General features: G+C 50.9%; 1 long non-coding RNA gene across 1 annotated transcript in view; it reads left to right on the top strand.

The window, feature by feature from the left end:
* LOC138770067 (uncharacterized) overlaps nucleotides 1–23,910 on the top strand; it is an 87,723-nt gene extending 63,813 nt beyond the window's left edge. The window contains exon 3 of the long non-coding RNA XR_011359386.1: nucleotides 23,838–23,910. This is a non-coding gene — a long non-coding RNA (uncharacterized lncRNA). The remainder of the gene's footprint in view (nucleotides 1–23,837) is intronic.
* The last annotated feature ends 599 nt before the right edge of the window (nucleotides 23,911–24,509 follow it).

Here is a 24,509-nt window from a genome sequence, read left to right on the forward strand (position 1 = left end):
TACCCAGCATGGTTTCAATAACTCTTGGCGAAAGGCCCTTGCGAGCTAAGACGGACTTCTCAGTGACCACGCTGCCAGGTGAAGTTGCTGGATCCCTTGATGATTTAGAGGACCCTGGACGAGAAGATCTTCCCTTTGTGGCAGTAGGAGGGGACCTTCTATTGCGATTTTTTTCAGGAGACAAAACCAACTTCTTTTTGGCCAGACTGGCGCTATGAAAATTACCTGCGTATGAGCAGCTAGGATTTTCTCTTCCCAACAGAGGAAACGGAGGGAACGCTTAGGCTAGCTGGAAATTTCACGGCTGAACAAGAGCGTCCAACGCCTCCGGATTGTCCTTTAGGTTTAAGGAGTAGAACCTTTCCACTTTCTTGTTTTTCTTTGTGGCGAAAAGGTCCACCTCCGGAGTTCCCCATTTTTCAGTTAGACTCTGGAATACCTGTTGGTTTAGACTCCATTCTCCTGGCAGGATCTTTTTCCGACTTAGGTAGTCTGCTTTTGTGTTGTCTGTCCCTTTTACGTGGACTGCTGACAGTGGCTGAAGATGTACTTCCGCCCAGCTGAAGATCTCTGCTGCCATTTTTTGCAGAAGTGAGTGACGTGTTCCGCCTTGGTGATTTATGAACGCCACTGTAGTTGCATTGTCCGAGTAAACTTTGACTTACCCACCACTTCATGGACAACTTTATCTGTGTTGACACCGACATCTTTGAGTCTAGATGTGATTGGCGGCGATCCCAGGTCTTTAGGATCTGAGCTTGTAGAACACGTGAGTGGCTCTGGCACCACGGTACCGCCGGCATACATGATGTCATGGAGCCGAGGACGGACATTGCTTCCCGGATTGTTGTTGCTGTCTTTCTGGAAAACTTCTTGAATTTGTCCAGGAGGGTCTGGATTTTTTCCTGGGGAAGAAAGGTCATCTGCTTCTCTGTGTCTAACATCATACCTAAGAATTTCTTTTTGTGGGAAGGTGTTAGATCTGATTTTTGGACGTTCACGATCCAGCCTAAGTCCTGGAGAGAGGAAATGGTCAAAGCAATGTGTACATTTAGTTGTTCTTTGGATTGTGCAACAATGAGCAGGTCGTCTAAATAAGGAATTATCGTCACACCTTTTAACCTGAGATAAGCTATCACTTCTACCATTACTTTCGTGAATATCCGGGGGGCAGAGGCTATTCCAAATTGGAGTGCCCTCAACTGGAAGTGATGAGTGATACTGTTGTGTATCAGAGCAAATCTCAGGTATTTCTGGTGATTTTCGTTGATGGGAATATGAAAATAAGCATCTTTTAAGTCTATTGTGGCTAGCCAAGCTCCCTTGGTTACTAATGGGATAGCGGTTTTTAGAGTTTCCATTTTGAATCTCCTGTAGGCTATTACTCTGTTTAGGGGCTTGAGGTTTATAATTGTCCTGAAAGCTCCATTTGGCTTCTGTACCAGAAATAACCGAGAGTAATGGCCTAGACCTTGTTGGGAGAGAGGAACTGGAACAACAGCCTCCAACGAGAGAAGTTCTCATATGCCTTGCCACAGACGGTGATTTAATAAGTCTGAGTTGAGATTGGTAGTGCAGAATTTTGGAGGAGGGAGGTCTGAAAATTCTATCTTGTAACCCTTTTCTATGATCGACAATATGAAAGGATTTGATGTTATATTCTCCCACTGATGGAAATATTGAGAGAGCCTCCCCCCCACCCGGATCGAGTCATTGTTTTTTGTCTGCGGGTTTGGGATTGAGCATAAACTCCCTCCCTTTGCCGCCCTTGGGGTAACTCCATCGCCCAGATTTCCCTTTCCCTCTGTATGAAGTGGAGGTGTATTGCTTATAGGGACGAAAATTTTGTTTACCTTTTGGATGCTTTTTCTTTCGGAAAATCCTTCTTCCTGTCCGCAGCTTTTTCCAGGATGGAATCGAGTACCGATCCAAATACCAGAGACCCTTCGAAGGGAATAGCACACAATTTAGTTTTAGAGAGGTTATCCCCCTCCCAGCTCTTTAACCAGAGCGCCCGTCTAGCAGAGTTGGTAAGGGCTACAGATTTAGCTGCAAAACGGACAGATTCTGCTGAAACGTCCACCAGGAAGGCTGTGGCCAGTTTTAGCATAGGTACAGATTTAAGCAAATCTTCTCTGGAGGATTTATCACGAAGATGCTTTTCTAATTCCTCCAACCATACAAAGAGAGAGCGCGCCGCGCTAGTAGCGGCTATATTAGGATTTAGAGATGCAGCAGCCGAATCCCATGCCTTGCGCAGCAAACTGTCCATTTTCCTATCTATGGGATCCTTGAGCTGTGAAGCATCCTCGAAGGGGAGGGAGGTTTTCTTTACCACCTTGGCAACCTGGATATCAGTCTTTGGGGATTCTGACCAAAGGTTGATATCTGATTCCGCAAAGGGGAATCTCGCTCTATATTCTTTAGGTATCTGCAACCTTTTTTCGGGGTCACGCCACTCATCTAGAATCATATCTTTGATGTTACTATGAATAGGGAAGACACGTTTTTTCTTAGGCTTAAGGCCTGCAAACATTTCGTCTTGTTTATTCAGGGACTCCTGTATTTCTTTGATATCCATAGTATTTCTAATAGCATTTAATAGGATATCTGTATCCTCAGCCGAAAAGTAGTATCTTTTAGGCTCTTCCAATGTTTCAGGGACAACTTCGGTTTGTTCTTCACCGGATTTGTCACCAGAAGACAGAGGCTCTTCCTCAGAATCAGAAATAATGCGTCTATGTTTTTTAAAAGGTGGCTCAGGTGACCGAGACCTATTTTTGGCCAGGGCGGCAGAGACTGTGGCTGTCACCTCCTGATTAATAACTTTCCGGAGTTTGTCCACCAGGGACGGGAACTCCTGTCTCACAATATTAGCTGTACATCTTGGGCAAAGAGGCTTGTTGTATTCCTCAGACAACTTGCCCTTGCAGATAACGCACTTCCCCATATGCGGCTCCTTGTCTCCCTAAGGAGAGAAGGAAGGCCGTTACTAAAAGTACACAGAGAGTAAGTGAACCCCCCCCCCTGGGGTCAGCTACTCACACTGCTGGCAGAGGCGGCCTGCTCCACAGATTCGGAGCCTAAGGTATCCATTGCAGCCCGGAAACAAAGAGACCGAGTGGGGATAAGTCTTACCTTTTATATGATTTCAGACCTCAGACCAGCTTGTAATTGGCGCCACCGGCGCACTCACGCCCTCCGGAGCCCCACGCCGGCCTAGCGATCTTCCGGTGGACAAAACATAAAAAAAACACCCCTAAAGGGACATCATTTCGAAAACTGCACCCCTCGAGGAATGTAACAAGGGGTGCAGTGAGCATCTGGACCACACAGGTGCTTCACAGATTTTCAGAACAATGTGGCGTGAAAAAAGAAAAATTAATTTTTTTCACTAAAACGTTCTAGCCTTCAATTTTTAATTTTCACAAAGGGATAAAAGAAAAAAAAACACAAAACATGTAGCGCAGTTTCTCCCGAGTACGGAAATACCCCACATGTGGCGAAAAAGTGCCAGGCGGGCGCAGGACGAGCCTCCAAAGGGAAGGAGCGCCAATTGGCCTTTGGAAGCTGGATTTCACTGGAATGGATTTCATGGGCCAATGTCGCATTTACAGAGCCCTCGTGCTGCCAAGACACTGGAAACCCCCCACAAGTGACCCCATTCTGGAAACTACACCCCTCAAGGAATCTAACAAGGGGTGCAGTGAGCATATGGACCCCACTGGTGACGGGCACAAATGTGGAACAATGTGACGTGAAAGTGAAAAATTTTGTGCCCGTCATCGAGGGGTCCATATCCTCACTGCCCCCCTTGTTAGATTCCTTGAGGGGTGCAGTTTCCAGAATGGGGTCACTTTTGGGGGGTTTCCAGTGTCTTGGCAGCACAGAGCCTTTGTAAATGTGACATGGCGTTAATCATCCATTCTAGCCAAATGGCGCTCCTTCCCTTTGGAGGCTTACCCTCCACCCGGATGGCGCTTTATGTCCACATGAGTACAGACAGAGGACAGAGGTAGAGCTGGGGGGGGGGGGGACTGGGGCAGGCTGGGACAAAGGGAGAGCTGGGGGGGACTGGGGCAGAGAGCTAGCTGGGGTGGGGGCTGGGGCAGGCTGGGACAGAGGGAGAGCTGGGGGGGGGGGGACTGGGGCAGGCTGGGACAAAGGGAGAGCTGGGGGGGACTGGGGCAGAGAGCTAGCTGGGGTGGGGGCTGGGGCAGGCTGGGACAAAGGGAGAGCTGGGAGGGGACTGAGGCAGAGAGCGAGCTAGGGTGGTGGCTGGGGCAGAGGGAGAGCTGGGGGGAGGTGGAGGTAGAGCTGAAGGGGAGGTGGGGGCTGGGGCAGAGAGAGAGCTGGGAAGGAGACTGGAGCAGGCTGGACCGGCCCGGGCACACACCTGCCATCCCCTCCTGGTCTCATGCACTTGCACTGGATGTCCCCGGTGTCCGGAGAAGGCAGCCGCAGCAGGGACAGCCACGTTCGGAGTTGCAGTTGGTGGAGATGTTCAGCGGGATAGAGGGGCGCAGTGCAGACCCCCGATCCCGCTAAACATCTCCAGCAACTGTAACTCCGAATGTAGCTGTCCGTGCGGGACTGCCTCTGCCGGACACCTCCAGTGCTCAAGATCAGGAGGGGAGCCTTTGTACCGTCCTCAAGAACAGAGGTGGGGAAGGCTGCCACTGGGGATGGAGTACTGATGATGCTGTGGGTCCCGGTGGAGCATGGAGGAAAGCTGCTGGTCGGGTGAAGTGACGCGGGGAGGGACGGCTGCATGCGCGAGGGGGGGGCGGTGCTGGCCTGAATCACGCTGTCACAGGGGGCCTGGCAGATCGCACCATATTCTCGACACTATTAGCACCCATCATGGAAGTTTTACCACGAAGGCTTGGGCCCCATAGCGACGGTGTACCCTGCCCCCATGGTAGCTACGCCAGTGGTAGTAACAGGATAGTTGCCATTTCCAAGTGCTTTTATCCTGTATTGGAAGTTTGTAGGACCTTAATCATGTGACTGTGTGTGTGATGTCCCCACAGGTCCTGCACTCGCCTGGTTGTAGATTAGTCACACATAGCAGCAGCCTTACCCTGGTTTACCACCCTGGATGGAGACAGGACTGATCTGTAGCTTCTAGAGTCCATGTACTGCCGCCTCCCCCCCCCCAAGGAACTCAACACTCCTACATGCTGTGGGGTCCGGTGCTGTGCAGGAGCTGGATGGTTCCGGAGGGCCCACGCAGGACATAGCAATGTGGGTGTCTGCAGCGCCCCTTCTCCTCTCACAGCACTGTCTCTTCCATGGGTTGCTCTGTCTTCCTTCTGGCTGCGACTCCTTTCCCTCCTCAGCCTATTGATCAGCTGTGATGAAGGGGGAGGGAGTCACCGGCCCATGGAGGGGATCGACCCTTCTGGCATTTGCCAGGTGGCCAGTCCGGCTTTGCATGCCACCTTGTCCGGCACTTGCACCAGCCTCACTACCTTGACAAGTGGGGCTGGCGCTCTCCGCCACCTTTACTGTGTTCTTCCCGGTGTTCTGGCCCCGCTCCACATTTGTAGAAGCAGGGACGGGCAGGTGACGGGGGGCTGCTCCCTGTACTGCAGTCGGCTCAGAGGGAACAAAAGGGACATTACAAGATTTACTTGCTGTGATGGTTTTCTTGGTCTTTTCTTCTTTACAACTTTATCTTCTCCCAAGTCCTCTCCAAAGCTGAAATTATGCAGATGCATCGGGGAGTCCATGCTGACTATTTGGGCCATCAGCGCACCTCCGCCATCCTCCTCCTCCCCACCACTTTCATCAGATGATGGTAACGCCACCTGTGCTGCAGGAATGCTGGCTTGGGACGTGTTCACACTCTGTATTGGCTGTGACTCAGCTTCCACAGCTTCCCCACTTGCTGCCACAGAGACCTCAGCTGATTCAGCTTCCATGCCTTGCTCATCATCATCATCATCATCATCACTACTACTCTTTTCATGCGCTGAGCAATCACTCTCATCCTCCTCTTTCTTTGGGGACTTCTTCTTCATTCAGTAGCTTCTCCCTGAAGACATCGCTCCCCTCCAGAATAACCATCCTCTGCAGCTCCAGCTCTCTCATCTCCTGCTGCAGAGTCTTCACCTTGGCTGTGAGTCCAGGCTTCTGTTTCTTTGGGGCTGAGCTGGCTCTGTGCTTAGCAAAACTCAGGTCGTGTCTTAACCCCTTCAGTCTCTTTCCCAGCTGCTCATACTCTGCGAGCTTTGCAGCTATCCTGGATCCATAGGTGGCTGCAGACTCCCTGGGCCCCCTGAGACCCCACTGCTCCACCACCTGACTCTCCTGGGAGCCCCTCCGTGCACCTGCACCCCGTCTTCCGCTCACCTTGCTTGCAGGCTTTTCTTGCATACTTGGAGCCTTGCGGCTCCCACCCGTCGCTGGAAGGGCTGGGTCCCCATTGCTGCGAACCCTACTGGATCTTCTTACCCCTCCAGCCGGAGCGCTGGCCGGTAGCTTACACTCTACACCCCCCACCGGCCTTGACCGGGAGGTGGAGGTCAGGGGATCCATGCTGAAGACTCTCCCAGGAAGCTGCCACCTTCCTGGGGAAGCAGGTGGTGAATCAACCTCTCTCCTCCTGGAAGTCTGGATGTGTGGAGCTCAGGAGCAAACACAGACACACCCAGTAACCACACCCTCCAGAGCTGCACTCACTATTCTGCTGGTGAGGTCACTGTGTACATACATTACTGATCCTGTATTATACTCCAGAGCTGCAGTCACTATTCTGCTGGGGAGATCACTGTGTACATACATTACATTACTGATCCAGAGTTACAGCCTGTATTATACCCCAGAGCTGCACTCACTATTCTGCTGGTGGGGTCACTGTGTACATACATTACATTACACATCCCCAAACCCCACAACGAATGACCTTCAGAACCAGGGTAGCATAAGCTGGAAGATGCCCGTGTGGTGTGCGGAGATCCTTCACTTGCCCTCCCATTCCTGGAAGAAAGGCCGAAACCATCCCCTACAGGAGAATACCCACGGAGGAGCCCTCTCTTTCCAGAGGTTTGCAATGTTGGTCTTAAGAAAGGTATTCACCAGGAACACCACGGGGTTGACCATACACAACCCCCCTTGTCTCCTCGCACAGTAAGTAATGACCATACACAACCCCCCTTGTCTCCTCGTACGGTAAGTAATGACCATACACAACCCCCCTTGTCTCCTCGTACGGTAAGTAACCTCCCTCTTGACTAGGTTCAGTCTATTCCCCCATAACAGCTGGAAGAACACACTGTAGACCCGAGTCCAGAGCGGTTCTGGCAAAATGCAAACACTGGCCAGATATATCAGCAAAGGGAGCAGGAAAGTTTTGATCAGGTTAACCCTTTCCCTGAGGGTCAAAGACCAACCCTTCCACTGATCCACCCTCTGAGCGGCGATCTTAAGCCAGCTGTCCCAGTTTTGTTTGGGGTAATCCCCTTGGCCGAATTCGATGCCGAGAACTTTTGCAAACTCCTGGGGCTCTGGAAGGGTGTCCGGGAGATCAAATCCAGGATCTCCACCTCCCAGCCAGAGACTCTCACACTTATCCTGGTTGATCTTGGACCCAGATGCCTCTGAGTAGCGCTCCACCTCTGACATCACACACTGCACCTCCTCTTGCGAGGAGACGAATATGGTGAGATCATTGGCGTACGCTACCACCCTCAGAGTGGAATCCGGCACCGCAGGGTCCATTCTCATCCCCGTCAACGGTCCACAATCAATCCTCCTAAGGAAAGGATCAATTGCAAACACGTACAACAGTGGGCTCAAAGGGCAACCCTGACGTACACCAGACCCAACCTCAAAAGAGCGGCCAATCCAACCATTCACAAGTGGGAAACTCTCTGCCCCTGCATACAAGGTCTTAAGCCAATCAACAACCCCCCCGGCAGGCCATATCTCAGAAGGACAGACCAGAGGTACTCGTGGTTAACCCGATCAAACGCTTTTGCCTGATCCAAGGACAGCAAGTACCCCTTCCAGTGACCTGCCCTACCCTGCTCCACAGCCTCCCGGACACCGAGCACAGCACTAATGGTACTGCGGCCTGGGACAGAGCAATGCTGGGCCCCCGAAAGGAGCTGGGGTGCAAACTTCACCAGCCGATTAAACAGCACTTTTGCCAGAATCTTTCTGTCCGCATTGAGAAGCGATATGGGATGCCAATTCTCAATGCGGGACGGGTCCTTTCCCTTTGACAAGATGATCAAGGCTGACCTCCTCATTGACCTCGGCAGAGTCCCCGAGGAGAAACACTCATTAAATACCTCAATCAAGAGGGGTACCAAAGTGTCCTTAGGTCTTATAGAACTCAGATGTTAAGCCATCTGGACCGGGTGACTTCTTGAGGGCAAGACCATCAATAGCCACCCTGACTTCCTCTTCTTGGATCATCTCTGTCAAAACATCAAGAGAGGGGTCTACCCCTGGTTCAGGGACGGTTTCAGTCAAGAAAGCTGAGGCCTTATCCCGATCTAGATCCTTCCTTCCCAAGAGGTGCGAGTAAAAGGATCTGACGACCTCCAGGATCCCTGATCTGGACCTTTTCAGGGATCCTGTACTATCAATCAGTCCTGAGACGATTTTACTATTCACTGACATCTTGCAGTTTCTGTAAGGGTCGGGTGAGCGGTACTTCCCGTAATCCCTCTCAAAAACCAAAGATGCGTGTCTATCATACTGGCACTTCATTAGCAAGGCTTTCACTCTGGAGATATCATCACGACTACCTCCAGTCGAGACAAGACATTCAAGTTTCTTCCTCAGGCCCTGGTACAGGCGATACCTGTCCAGACTCCTGAGGCTCGAGAGCTCGCGGAAGAATCTCGCAACCCTTTTTTTGAACATCTCCCACCACTCTGACTTACTGCTACAAAGGCCCAGCAATGGTACCTGGCTCTGAAGAAAATCCTCAAAGGACTGTCTTATTTCCGCTTCTTCCAAGAGAGACGAATTGAGCTTCCAGTAGCCTCTACCCATCCGGGGGGTCTCTGTAACATTCAGAGAAAACAAAATTAAACATCATAAAGAGACACTTCCGATCCCACTTGGACTGTGGACCATAGATGTTAATAAGGCGAAGTTCTTGTCCCTTCATGAGGACATCTAGAATCAGGCACCTCCCCATTTCTAACTCAATAACCCGTCGGCATTCTACCGCTGCGGTAAAAAGGACCGCCACCCCGCTATACGGCTCGGCCGCAAGAGACCAGTAGGAGGGCCCATTCCTCCATTCCCTTCTGGCTTTAAATATAGATGACATGTCTGTTAGCCTAGTCTCCTGCAAAAAGAAAATGTCAGCATTAATGTGGGCAAAATATTCATAGGCCACAAATCTAGCCGTATCTGACTTACTGCTGGCTATATTAATGGAAGCCAGCGTCAACGGAGAGGGTGCCGCCATCATGGGTGATTGAGTTAGACGGCTTTCTTTTTCCCATTATCCTTTCCATCCTGCCCGCCACCTTCCTCATCTGACGATGGTTTACCTCTCTTACGGAAACAGATGTATCCATGTCCCCTTTGTAATTTCCTCATCCCCCGACTCTGGGCCGATCCTCCCCCCAAAGGAAATACGTTCCCCAGGGAGAGGATTTGACGTCCCCTGCAGGCCCCTCAGTCATCGCACCAACCGTAACCTCACCCTGTGCCTCCTGCACCTCTGAGGAGGAAATATCTTGGAGGGTTTGGAACCGGTTTGAGAGACAAATCAGAGGGAGGATGGTTGTACCTTCCTTTGGCATCTGGGGGGTGGGAGAAGATCTTACATCTCCCCTTTTCTTATTCTTTTTAGTACCCCGCTTGTGCTCTACCCATCTCCCACTATCCTCATCCGCGCTCTCACCATGGGAGGACAGTGAAGAGATGGCACCTTCTTTCCGAATCCTCCAAATCTCCTCATCCAGATCACTGTCCCTCACAGCCTCAGCAGTAAGATTGGCCTCAGGGATGAGGTCAGAGGTCACCACAGTTGCCCGAGGCTCCTGAGATTCCCCCATCTCCCTCTCCCTTTGGCGCTTATCCTGACGCCTCAGTTGGGCTGGCGTCTTTTGCTTACTTTTCTTCCCTGGCTCTTTTACTCCTTCACCTCCGTCAGCTGCCCCCCCCAGTAGATTCCTCCTCACGACCTTTCTCCACCGGGGTAACAACTGCGTGGGCAAAGGAACGAGGGCAGCGACTGAATGGGTGACCTAAGTCACCACACAGGTGACACCTAATCTCCACACAGGATGCAGCGAGATGGCCTATTTCCCCACACAACGAGCACTTCAATACCGTGCACCTAGCACTGAAATGTGTGGGGTCACCGCACCTGTGACAGAGCTTAGGCTGACCCTGGTAGAAGACCTGGATTCAATCCCTTCCTAGGAAGGTGGCAGATGGTATATGGGTAACGGTGTTTCCTGAATACCTAAGTTTGACCATAAAGGTCCAAGCCCCTGACCAGATGCCATACTCGTCCCTTCCCTCGTTCTTTTTTGGGACTTCCACCACCTCTCCATACCGGCCAAGCCACGTCATGATGTCAATACAAGAGAGTGATTCATTACGGGTTAAAACGGTCACTCTCTTGACGTTATTTTGGCGAGACACCGCCTGAATGGCAAAGTCTCGCCAGCCGGGCTCATCCTTTACCAGCTCATAGTTTGACCAAAAAAGCTCAAGCCCCTCTGGCCAAACAAAGCTGATATCGAATTCAGGGGTACCAAAGGGATGTATCAAGGCAAAGATGTCGGCTGCCTTGAAGCTCATCCTCAGCAGGAGCTCAACAACTTTAGATCTTGGGGGACATGTATCACTGCCTCTTCACCTCAGACGGACCACATTCCTTCGGACACCGCCCGGCCCGGCTGTTGGGAGAGACCACACAGTTTCCCTACCCCTTTCCTCTCGGAAGGCTGCAAGGCAATGCTTTTCTATCAAGAAAGACAGATCAACCTCCCTACCCTCTACATTGATTGTTCTCTCCCCTCTCTTTAAGGCCTGCAGGACACGTCGATGCAAGTCACCATCCCCAGGGCCCGAGGACAAGGAAAGCACCCCACTTCCCCCAACAACATTTGCATAGCTGCGTACCGATGCTGCAGCCGCTGGGGGTGCAACTGGACCAGGCCCTATGCTCCCACCAGGGCCGGCCTTTGGGGTGTGCGACCTGTGCGGTTGCACAGGGCGCATCACTCCTGGCCAGCTGGGGGTGCTCTGGCAGACAGCTGCACATCTAACTGCTCTGGCAGACAGACGTTCTATCTGTCTGCCAGAGCGCCCCCCTAGCTGTCCGCTACCCTCTGAGCACAGTGGTTGTTTTGGGGCGCTCAAAGTCAGTTCCCGGTAAGTCCTGCCTCCCGCTGATAAGCCCCGCCCCCGGCGCGTACCGTGAATACGGCCTCTCTCCTTGCAGAGTGCACTCTCCTTGAAGTGTGGCCATGACACTATCTGGGTTCCCCTCCCCATGTCCTCCTCTGTGCCTCCTCCTGTCTCCTTCCAGCCCCCCATCTGTATCTCCACCTTACCGACCTCCATAGTGTTATGTGGACACTGATGTGGTTGGGGAGCTCAGACATTAGGAGGATTGTGCAGCATTAGAGAAACATGGCTTCTTTCCTCCAGCACACAGCGCCACCCCTGTGCACAGGTGACACCCGATATTGCAGCTCCCTCCAGTCTCTTCTCTGGGGCTGAGCTGCAATACCACAAACAACCTGGAGCGGTGCTGTTTTATTTTTAAGCAAATTAAATGAAATCCTTTGATGTTTCTCACAGCTGAGGGTTTGCTATAAGTACGTGTACTCTATTCCCTGACAGACAGCAGAGATACTGGAAAGAACTGCAACTATTAGAGAGTTCCAGAACTTTTCATACAATAATCCCTTTAATTCCCCTCTGACCTCTGGAGTCTTTGCCGCAGTCACTCGTGACCCCCTCGGTGACTCTCCATTTAAGGGTATATTCACACGAACGGGCGAGCCCGGCAGGTCCTGGCAGTTCCCATACACTACATACTTGCTGCGGTCTAAACGACCGCAGCGAGTATGTAATTATACCGCCCTTAACCCCTTCTGCTCCCGCCGGCTCCCCCGCTGTAAGCAGCATACATTACCTGTCCTCGCTGCACGGGTCCGGCGTCCTGCTCTCCCGTCCGGCCAATTAGTGTGTTGCCCAGCCGCAGCCACTGATTGGCCGGGCGGGAGAGCAGGACGCCGGACCCGTGCAGCGAGGACAGGTAATGTATGCTGCTTACAGCGGGGGAGCCGGGCGGGAGCAGAAGGGGTTAAGGGCGGCAGAATTACATACTCGCTGCGGTCGTTTAGACCGCAGCAAGTATGTAGTGTATGGGAACTGCCAGGACCTGCCGGGCTCGCAGCGAGAATCTCGCTGCGAGCCCGTTCGTGTGAATATACCCTTAATCAAAAATTTTATGTTAATCTCTGTCAGTGTGGAGTCATCTTTCTGTATGGCGGTGGCGGCTCCCAGGAGCTGAGGTACCGAGTAGCCAAGACTGTTCCCTGAGGAGCCAGGAGGGGGCGATACTGAGAGCTCACTGATTGGTCACCAGGAGCGGCGATCTCCAAGGCCTGATGATAGACATGGAGGTCACGCAGCGCCGTTTCTAGGTTACTGGCTCTCTGTGTTATGGCGGGAGTCTGTGCGCCATGTTATCCTGTATGTGCTGAAGCAGCAACGTGTCTGCTGTGGTGCTGATACAGTATCTTATACTCAGTATGATGGAGGTCACCCAGCTTTCCCAGCATCTTATACTCAGTATGATGGAGGTCACCCAGCTTTCCAGCATTTTATACTCAGAATGATGGGGGTCACCCAGCTTTCACACTGTCGTTTATTTAGTATGATGCGGTCACCCAGCTTTCCCACCATCTTATACTCAGTATGATGGAGGTTACCCAGCTTTCCCAGCATCTTATACTCAGTATGATGGAGGTCACCCAGCTTTCCAGCATCTTATACTCAGTATGATGGAGGTCACCCAGCTTTCCAGCATCTTATACTCAGTATGATGGAGGTCACCCAGCTTTCTGGCATCCTGTAGTCAGTATGATAGAGGTCACCCAGCTTTCCCAACATCTTACTCAGTATGATGGAGGTCACTAGCTTTCCCAGTATCTTGTAGTCAGTATGATAGAAGTCACACAGCTTTCCCACCATCATATACTCAGTATGATGGAGGTCACCCAGCTTTCCCAGTATCTTGTAGTAAGTATGATGGAGGTCACCCAGCTTTCCTAGTATCTTATACTCAGTATGATGGAAGTCACCAGCTTTCCAGTATCTTGTAGTCAGTATGACGGAGGTCACCCAGCTTTCCTAGCATCTTGTAGTAAGTATGATGGAGGTCACCCAGCTTTTCCAGCATCCTATAGTAAGTATGAGGAAGGTCACCCAGCTTTCCTAGCATCCTGTAGTAAGTATGATGGAGGTCACCCAGCTTTCCTAGTATGTTATACTCAGTATAATGGAGGTCACCCAGCTTTCCAGCACCCTGTAGTCAGTATGATGAAGGTCACACAGCTTTCCCAGCATCCTGTAGTCATTATGATGAATGTCACCCAGCTTTCCCAGCATCCTGTAGTCATTATGATGAATGTCACCCAGCTTTCCTAGCATCTTGAAGTAAGTACGATGGAGGTCACCCAGCTTTTCTTGTATCTTACACTGAGTATGATAGAGGTCACACAGCTTTCCAGCATCTTGAAGTCAGTATGATAGAGGTCACACAGCTTTCCTAGCATCTTGTATAGTAGGCAGTATAATGGAGATTACCCAGCTTTCCCAGCATACTGTATAGTACTCAGTATGATAGAGGTCACCCAGCTAGATAGATACTGTAGATTGATAGGTAGATACCTAGATAGATAGATAGATAGATAGATATAGAGATACAAAGAGAGATAGATAGTCTATGTTACTATTGGGGTATCAACAGGGGGGGGCGCCAAAAGAAAGTTTTGCACAGGGCGCCATCTACCCTAAGGCCGGCCTGGCTCCCACCACTAATCTGTGCCCCTTCACCACCCTCCTCCACATAATCCATACACACACCAATACCACCTGTCACACTGCCCCGACCACCCTCCAAAGCCCCAGACAGATTCCTCCCCCACACTCACTCCTGCCTTCCCCCCAACATTAATTCCCCCATTCACACTGGGTGGACCGGTGTGTTCTGGGACAGAAACAGATTTTGTACCATCAGCGTCATTGGGTACCAGGACCGGAGCCACCTCCACAGGACAGGCCACTGGACCTTAAGAAAGGACCGAACAGCCTGCCTGGACTGTTTAGCGGCAGCCCCTGCCCTATTTCTGCTGGTACCCTCTGCCTCATCAGTACTAGACTCCTCCGCACGATCTGGTCCAGCAACTCCAATACAAAACAATGGCTTTAGTCTAGTCTTTCTCTTGGGAGGCGAAGGCATCTTAGCTGTGGCAGCATCCCGGCGACGACACAAAGGAACAGCAGCGCCAAGAGCCACCGGAGCTCCCGCAGCTGACACCGGCACACAGCCGCTCCCCCCCCCTCCCGTTAGGGAGCGAGCTGATGCACCAGTGTTTTTAAGGTTACTGCCCACCGCTGGGCCACCTCTCCTGCCACTGCCCGCCACTGGGCCAATATCACTGTCCGACCTTGCGGCCAGTTCCTCACCTGCTCCACCTCTGCTACTGCAAACAGAGATGGAGCTTACCGCCATACTAGACTCCATACTCTCCCCATTCTCCTGTCCACAACAGAACTCAGGCCGGGCTGAGATATGGGGTTTACACAGTGAGCTGACCCTGAGGCCAGTCCGGGGGGAATATACAAATGTTTTTCTCCCAGGCGCCTCCTCTGGTAACTCCTCTCCGAATACGAAGTCCTGGAGGCGCCCTGGTGACTCCAGGAGCTGGATCTGGGCCATCAGCGCCCCTCCCTGGTAACTGGTGTTGCTTTCATCCCCCGAACAGCGGCTAGATGACAATGCTGCTTGCCCTGCAGGGAGCCCACTGTATGGGGTCTGTTGTTGCGGACCCCCGGGTGGATTCGGCTCAACATCACGTACCTCCGCAGCGTCTCCTTCCTCCTCCACCCGGCTCTCTGGCTGGAGCCCTCTCAGCCTTCTCTGCCTTTCTCTCTCTGATTGAGCAAAACGATTGTCATTCTGCAGTTTCTCTTTAAACGGCCCACTGTTCTCCAAAATAAAAGTTCTCTTTTTTACGTCAGCTTTCAGACATTTCATTTTCGCTGATAGCTCAGCCTTTTGCTGCTTAGAAGCAGTGTCCATTAAAGGGGTAGTGCGGCGGTAAAAAATTATTCACAGACTAACACACATTACAAAGTTATACAACTCTGTAATGTATGTTATGTCTGTGAATGGCCCCCTTCCCCGTGTCCCACCACCCCCGCCCGTGTACCCGGTAGTGTGGTGCGCTATACTCACCTGTCACGTGCCGACAGCCGTCTCCGATCTTCAGCGAGTGACGTCTTCTTCGGGCGGATGGCGAACAGCACCGACTGTCCCGAATGCCGGCAGCCCTCTGCAGTGTCATCCGATGCTCAGCCACAATTGGCTGAGCATAACTGTGCTCAGCCAATCGCGGCTGAGCACAGTTGTGACGCGGCGGAGGGGGGACGGACGGACGTTTGGCTCAAGATGGTGGACGGCCCTTGACACCGATCAGGTAATGTATAATGCACCAACACTTCTGGGTACACGGGAGGGGGTGGGGGTGGGGGTGGGGGGTGGGGGTGGGGGGGGGGTGATTCACAGACATAACATACATTACAGAGTTGTATAACTTTGTAATGTGTGTTATTCTGTGAATAATTTCTGAGCGCTGCACTACCCCTTTAATGCTTTTACAGCACCTACCTCCTCCTGGAGCTTGTACAGGTGGTTCCTGGCTTCCTCATACCCACAGAGGCTCGCAGCAATCCGTAGGCCATAGGTCTGCCCCGTCTCTTGGGACCGCTGCACCCCCCAATCTTCCTCCACACCTTCATGGGCAGACAGCCTTGCTCCAGGAGGCTGGTTTCCATAGTTGTTCCAGAACTTCTGGCACTTGTAGTTCCACAACTTGCTGTAGCCTTGCGGCCTTTGTTACCTCTGGTTCAGGGGTGGCTGGAGAAGCATCGCTGCACCTCCTAGTAGAACGCCTCAGCCCCTGGACCTCTGATGGTATTCCCTCTGTTGGTCGCTGGATTCCTCTGCCCCCCACGGACCTGGTTCGGGGGGCAGGAGTTGGGGCTCTCCTTGGCTCGCTCATGCCTGAAAACCTGCTCCCTCCCTGGGGCAGATCCTGCTTGCTTGGAGCTTAGGAGCAGTAGCCTCACACAGCAGGACCACACCCAAAACTAATTGGAGCTGCAATCACCACTCCAGAGCTGCACTCACTATTCTGCTGGTGGGATCACTGTGTACCAGGGGCTGGCTGGCAGATTTTAGCCTGGGGGGCAAGCACACGGCACTGGCCCTTGACTGGCAGGCTAGCGGCCCATCCACCACCCTGGCCCTTACCTGGTATTACCCTCCCCAAATAAGTGCGGGAAAGGAAGATTACACATGCGCCACAGAATTATAGTATTGTGGCCAGTGTTCCCAGCCACTAAAAGCAATTGTGATATACATCTATTGGATTAAAGGGAACCTAGCTCCAGGTGCACAGCATAGTACCTTAGGATGCCTTTAAACAGAGAGATTTATCTGACCGATGTTTGAAGCCAAAGCCAGGAACAGACTATAAGCAGAGAACAGGTAATAAAGGAAAAACTGAGATTTCTCCTCTTTTCAACTCCATTCCTGGCTTTGGCTTCAAAAAATCTGTCAGCTAAATCTGTCTGTGTGAATGCACCCTTAAGGTACCATGCTGTGTACCCGGTGACCCTGTTATCAGTGCTGTAATGCCCTTTTGGTTCTCTTATCATGTTAAAACCATCAGCCCTGAATCTCTGCAGCACCAGCTGTTATCAGAGGATGTACTACAACTCCCAGCATATCCCGAGGGCTGCAGACTGTAAGTAAATGCTGGGAGTTGTAGTGTTTGCAGCTGTTGTACTTGGAGGATTCCTGGTGTATTGTATACTGGAGGCTTTGTGAGAGATCAGTATACAGAGTTCTGTGGGGGATCAGTGTGTGGATGTGACCCCAGAATAGAACTAATAGGGGATAGAAGAAATATACCGTTACTGACCAAATCCAATACACCAGTATATAAGAAACATATATTGTCACTGTGACCACAACCATTACCACCCCATACTAATACCACCACACCATAACTGAGATCCAGTATACCCAGACCAATAATACCAGTATAAAGGAAACAAATATCACAACCCCTTCACCACCACCGCCATTACTAACTAACATCCACTGTACAAATACCAGGATCCTCCCCATAGAAGGTTCTCATTATTAAAATGTGTCTGCTGGTTGTGATCTCATGTGTAATCAAAGATACATAATGAACTGCTAGATAGCTATTTCCTACTGGATCTATCTATCTATCTCCTATCTATCTATCTATCTATCTATCTATCTATCTATCTATCTATCTATCTATTATCTATCTATTATCTATCTATCTATCTCCTATCTATCTATCTATCTATCTATCTATTATCTATCTATTATCTATCTATCTATCTCCTATCTATCTATCTATCTATCTCCTATCTATCTAGCTCCTATCTATCTCCTATCTATCTATCTATCTATCTATCTATCTATCTATCTATCTATCTCCTATCTATCTATCTATCTATCTATCTATCTATCTATCTATCTCCTATCTATCTCCTATCTCCTATCTATCTATCTATCTATCTATCTATCTATCTATCTATCCATTATCTATCTATCTATCTATCTCCTATCTATCTATCTATCTATCTATCTATCTATCTATCTATCTATCTATCTATCTCCTATCTATCTATCTATCTCCTATCTATCTCCTATCTATCTATCTATCTATCTATCTATCTATCTCCTATCTATCTCCTATCTATCTCCTATCTATCTCCTATCTATCATCTATCTATCTATCTATCTATCTATCTATCTATCTATCTATCTATCTCCTATCTATTATCTGTCTGTCTGTCTGTCTATCTATCTATCTCCTATCTATCTATCTCCTATCTATCTATCTCCTATCTATCTATCTCCTATCTATCTATCTATCTATCTATCTATCTATCTATCTATCTATCTATCACCTATCTATCTCCTATCTATCTCCTATCTATCTCCTATCTATCTATATCTATCTATATCTATCTATCTCCTATCTATCTCCTATCTATCTCCTATCTATCTCCTATCTATCTCCTATCTATCTCCTATCTATCTATCTCCTATCTATCTCCTATCTATCTATCTATCTATCTATCTATCTATCTATCTATCTATCACCTATCTATCTCCTATCTATCTCCGGTATAAGAACACTGACAATAGAACACAGTTGTCAAACTCCGTCCCTCCAGTTGTTACAACACTACAAATCCCATCATGACTGGACAGATAAACCATGACGGGAATTGTAGTTTTGCAACATCTGGAGGGACATAGTTTGACACCCCTGATAAGTTAAAAGACCTTATAAGTTATTATAGTGCAGTTACATTCAGTGACTCACAGTAGGCGTCTTCTCTGCATGAAGAGACGTCCACTTTTCCTTTTCTTCTCCATCCGGCTCCAGCCATCATGAAGGCTTCTCTGGCCATGACTCCTCTCCACGGGATCTGTCAGACAGACATTTTAGGCTTCTTGCTCCAGCAACATCCTCATCAATACATCCCTCCATATAGAATAGCCCCCGCTGCACATCTCTCCATATAGAATAGCCCACCTGTGCATCCCCCATATAGGATAGCCCCCCCCCTGTGCATCCCCCCATATAGAATAGCCCCCTTGTGCAACCCCCCTCGTAGAATAGCCCCCTGTGCATCCCCCCTCATAGAATAGCCCCCTGTGCATCCCCCTTCATAGAATAGCCCCCCTGTGCGTTCTCCTTTATAGAATAGCTCCCCCTGTGCATCCCCCTTATAGAATAGCTCCCCCTGTGCATCCCCCCCTCATAGAATAGCCCCCTGTGCATCCCCCCTCATAGAATAGCTCCCCCTGTGCATCCCCCCATATAGAATAGCCCCCCTGTGCATTCTCCCTTATAGAATAGCCCCCCTGTGCATCCCCCCTTATAGAATAGCCCCCCCGTGCATCCCAATATAGAATAGCTCCCCCTGTGCATCCCCCCATATAGAATAGCCCCCCTGTGCATTCTCCCTTATAGAATAGCTCCCCCTGTGCATCCCCCCTTATAGAATAGCTCCCCCTGTGCATCCCCCCCTCATAGAATAGCCCCCTGTGCATTCCCCCAATATAGAATAACCCCCCTGTGCATCCTCCCATATAGAATAGCCCCCATGCACCCCCCCCATATAGAATAGCCCCCATGCACCCCCCCCCCATATAGAATAGCCCCCTGTGCATCCCCCTTCATAGAATAGCCCCCCTGTGCATTCTCCTTTATAGAATAGCTCCCCCTGTGCATCCCCCCCTCATAGAATAGCTCCCCCTGTGCATCCCCCCTCATAGAATAGCCCCCCTGTGCATCCCCCCCTCATAGAATAGCCCCCCTGTGCACCCCCCCTTATAGAATAGCTCCCCCTGTGCATCCCCCCCTCATAGAATAGCCCCCTGTGCATTCTCCTTTATAGAATAGCCCCCATGCACCCCCCCATATAGAATAGCCTCCTTGTCCATCCCCCCTCATAGAATAGCCTCCTGAGCATCCCCCCTCATAGAATAGCCCCCCTGTGCATCCCCCCTCATAGAATAGCCCCCCTGTGCATCCCCCTTCATAGAATAGCCCCCCTGTGCATCCCCCCTCATAGAATAGCCCCCCTGTGCATCCCCCCAATATAGAATAGCCCCCCTGTGCATCCCCCTTCATAGAATAGCCCCCCTGTGCATCCCCCCAATATAGAATAGCCCCCCTGTGCATCCCCCCTCATAGAATAGCCCCCCTGTGCATCCCCCTTCATAGAATAGCCCCCCTGTGCATCCCCCTTCATAGAATAGCCCCCCTGTGCATCCCCCCAATATAGAATAGCCCCCCTGTGCATCCCCCCATATAGAATAGCCCCCCTGTGCATTCTCCCTTATAGAATAGCCCCCCTGTGCATCCCCCCTTATAGAATAGCCCCCCCCGTGCATCCCCCCAATATAGAATAGCTCCCCTTGTGCATCCCCCCATACAGAATAGCCCCCTGTGCATTCTCCCTTATAGAATAGCTCCCCCTGTGCATCCCCCTTATAGAATAGCTCCCCCTGTGCATCCCCCCTCATAGAATAGCCCCCCTGTGCATCCTCCCATATAGAATAGCCCCCATGCACCCCCCCATATAGAATAGCCCCCATGCACCCCCCCATATAGAATAGCCCCCTGTGCATCCCCCTTCATAGAATAGCCCCCCTGTGCATTCTCCTTTATAGAATAACCCCCCCTTTGCATCCCCCCTTATAGAATAGCTCCCCCTGTGCATCCCCCTCATAGAATAGCCCCCTGTGCATCCCCCCTCATAGAATAGCCCCCCTGTGCATCCCCCCCCTCATAGAATAGCCCCCATGTGCACCCCCCCCCTTATAGAATAGCTCCCCCTGTGCATCCCCCCTCATAGAATAGCCCCCTGTGCATCCCCCCCTAATAGAATACCCCCCTGTGCATCCTCCTTTATAGAATAGCCCCCCTGTGCATCCCCCCCTAATAGAATATCCCCCCTGTGCATCCTCCTTTATAGAATAGCCCCCCTGTGCATCCCCCCCTAATAGAATATCCCCCCTGTGCATCCCCCCTCATAGAATAGCCCCCATGCACCCCCCCATATAGAATAGCCTCCTTGTCCATCCCCCCTCATAGAATAGCCCCCTGTGCATCCCCCTTCATAGAATAGCCCCCCTGTGCATCCCCCCTCATAGAATAGCCCCCCTGTGCATCCCCCTTCATAGAATAGCCCCCCTGTGCATCCCCCCAATATAGAATAGCCCCCCTGCGCATCCCCCCTCATAGAATAGCCCCCCTGCGCATCCCCCCTCATAGAATAGCCCCCCTGTGCATCCCCTTTCATAGAATAGCCCCCCCTGTGCATCCCCCCAATATAGAATAGCCCCCCTGTGCATCCCCCCTCATAGAATAGCCCCCCTGTGCATCCCCCTTCATAGAATAGCCCCCCTGTGCATCCCCCCTCATAGAATAGCCCCCCTGTGCATCCCCCCAATATAGAATAGCCCCCCTGTGCATCCCCCTTCATAGAATAGCCCCCCCTGTGCATCCCCCCAATATAGAATAGCCCCTGTGCATCCCCCTTCATAGAATAGCCCCCCTGTGCATCCCCCCAATATAGAATAGCCCCCCTGTGCATCCCCCCAATATAGAATAGCCCCCCTGCGCATCCCCCCTCATAGAATAGCCCCCCTGTGCATCCCCCTTCATAGAATAGCCCCCCTGTGCATCCCCCCAATATAGAATAGCCCCCCTGTGCATCCCCCCAATATAGAATAGCCCCCCTGTGCATCCCCCTTCATAGAATAGCCCCCCTGTGCATCCCCCCAATATAGAATAGCCCCCCTGTGCATCCCCCCAATATAGAATAGCCCCCCTGTGCATCCCCCCAATATAGAATAGCCCCCCTGCGCATCCCCCCTCATAGAATAGCCCCCTTGTGCACCCCCCCTCATAGAATAGCCCCCATGCACCCCCCCATATAGAATAGCCTCCTTGTCCATCCCCCCTCATAGAATAGCCCCCTGTGCATCCCCCTTCATAGAATAGCCCCCCTGTGCATCCCCCCTCATAGAATAGCCCCCCTGTGCATCCCCCTTCATAGAATAGCCCCCCTGTGCATCCCCCCAATATAGAATAGCCCCCCTGCGCATCCCCCCTCATAGAATAGCCCCCTTGTGCACCCCCCCTCATAGAATAGCCCCCCTGTGCATCCCCCCAATATAGAATAGCCCCCCTGTGCATCCCCTTTCATAGAATAGCCCCCCCTGTGCATCCCCCAATATAGAATAGCCCCCCTGTGCATCCCCCCTCATAGAATAGCCCCCCTGTGCATCCCCCTTCATAGAATAGCCCCCCTGTGCATCCCCCCTCATAGAATAGCCCCCCTGTGCATCCCCCCAATATAGAATAGCCCCCCTGTGCATCCCCCTTCATAGAATAGCCCCCCCTGTGCATCCCCCCAATATAGAATAGCCCCCCTGTGCATCCCCCTTCATAGAATAGCCCCCCTGTGCATCCCCCCAATATAGAATAGCCCCCCTGTGCATCCCCCCAATATAGAATAGCCCCCCTGTGCATCCCCCTTCATAGAATAGCCCCCCTGTGCATCCCCCCAATATAGAATAGCCCCCCTGTGCATCCCCCCAATATAGAATAGCCCCCCCTGTGCATCCCCCCAATATAGAATAGCCCCCCTGCGCATCCCCCCTCATAGAATAGCCCCCATGCACCCCCCCATATAGAATAGCCCCCATGCACCCCCACATATAGAATAGCCCCCCTGTGCATCCCCCTTCATAGAATAGCCCCCCTGTGCATCCCCCCAATATAGAATAGCCCCCCTGTGCATCCCCCCAATATAGAATAGCCCCCCTGTGCATCCCCCTTCATAGAATAGCCCCCCTGTGCATCCCCCCAATATAGAATAGCCCCCCTGTGCATCCCCCCAATATAGAATAGCCCCCCTGCGCATCCCCCCTCATAGAATAGCCCCCTTGTGCACCCCCCCTCATAGAATAGCCCCCATGCACCCCCCCATATAGAATAGCCCCCCTGTGCATCCCCCTTCATAGAATAGCCCCCCTGTGCATCCCCCCAATATAGAATAGCCCCCCTGTGCATCCCCCCAATATAGAATAGCCCCCCTGTGCATCCCCCTTCATAGAATAGCCCCCCTGTGCATCCCCCCAATATAGAATAGCCCCCCTGTGCATCCCCCCAATATAGAATAGCCCCCCTGTGCATCCCCCCCATATAGAATAGCCCCCCTGCGCATCCCCCCTCATAGAATAGCCCCCTTGTGCACCCCCCCTCATAGAATAGCCCCCATGCACCCCCCCATATAGAATAGCCCCCCTGTGCATCCCCCTTCATAGAATAGCCCCCCTGTGCATCCCCCCAATATAGAATAGCCCCCCTGCGCATCCCCCCTCATAGAATAGCCCCCTTGTGCACCCCCCCTCATAGAATAGCCCCCCCCCCCCCCCCCCGGTGTGGCCACATGTTAATGGGTTTAAAAAAAAAGAAAAACAACTCACCTCTCCTCGGGCCGGATCTTCAGTGTGCAGCAGCTTCTCCCTGCTGCTGCTGCAGCGTGGCGGCTCCTCTCCTCTCACTTTCCTATCAGGTCCTCAGCGGCGCGTCAGGGAAGTGACGTCACCGCTGGGGACCTGATGTAGGTGCCTGCAGACGTGCCTGCGTACAGCACGTCTGCGGCTCCTGGGGGATCAGGAGGCCGGAAGAGACTGGGGGAATAGCGCGGCGGCCGGCCGCGCTATTCTTTCAGTCTCAACTACTGTAGAGAGTCGGCCGCGCGTCGCGGCCCACTCATTGGTGGGGAAGACCGGCCCGGGGGGCACATGCCCTCCTGCCCCCCGGCCCAGCCCGCCCCTGCTGTGTACATACATTACTGATCCTGAGTTACATCCTATATTATACTCCCAGAGCTGCACTCACTATTCTGCTGGTGGGGTCACTGTGTACATAGATTACATTAGTTACTAAGAACATGATGTGTTGTTACAGATCTCATCCAACAAAGAGGGGCCATGGCTCTTATTTCTCTAATCCTGAGCTGTTGTCTCTGGACTCTGGGAGGTATGTATAGTGTATGTGTAGTATAGTATATGTGTAGTATTAGTATATATAGTATATGTGTAGTATAGTATATGTGTAGTATTAGTATATATAGTATATGTGTAGTATTAGTATATATAGTATATGTGTAGTATTAGTATATATAGTATATGTGTAGTATAGTATATGTGTAGTATTAGTATATATAGTATATGTGTAGTATTAGTATATATAGTATATGTGTAGCATTAGTATATATAGTATATGTGTAGCATTAGTATATATAGTATATGTGTAGCATTAGTATATATAGTATATGTGTAGCATTAGTATATATAGTATATGTGTAGCATTAGTATATATAGTATATGTGTAGTATTAGTATATATAGTATATGTGTAGTATTAGTATGTATAGTATATGTGTAGTGTAGTATATGTGTAGCATTAGTATATATAGTATATGTGTAGCATTAGTATATATAGTATATGTGTAGCATTAGTATATATAGTAGATGTGTAGTATTAGTATATATAGTATATGTGTAGCATTAGTATATATAGTATATGTGTAGCATTAGTATATATAGTATATGTGTAGCATTAGTATATATAGTATATG

This window comes from Dendropsophus ebraccatus, chromosome 12, assembly GCF_027789765.1.
Source record: "Dendropsophus ebraccatus isolate aDenEbr1 chromosome 12, aDenEbr1.pat, whole genome shotgun sequence".
NCBI lineage: Eukaryota > Metazoa > Chordata > Amphibia > Anura > Hylidae > Dendropsophus > Dendropsophus ebraccatus.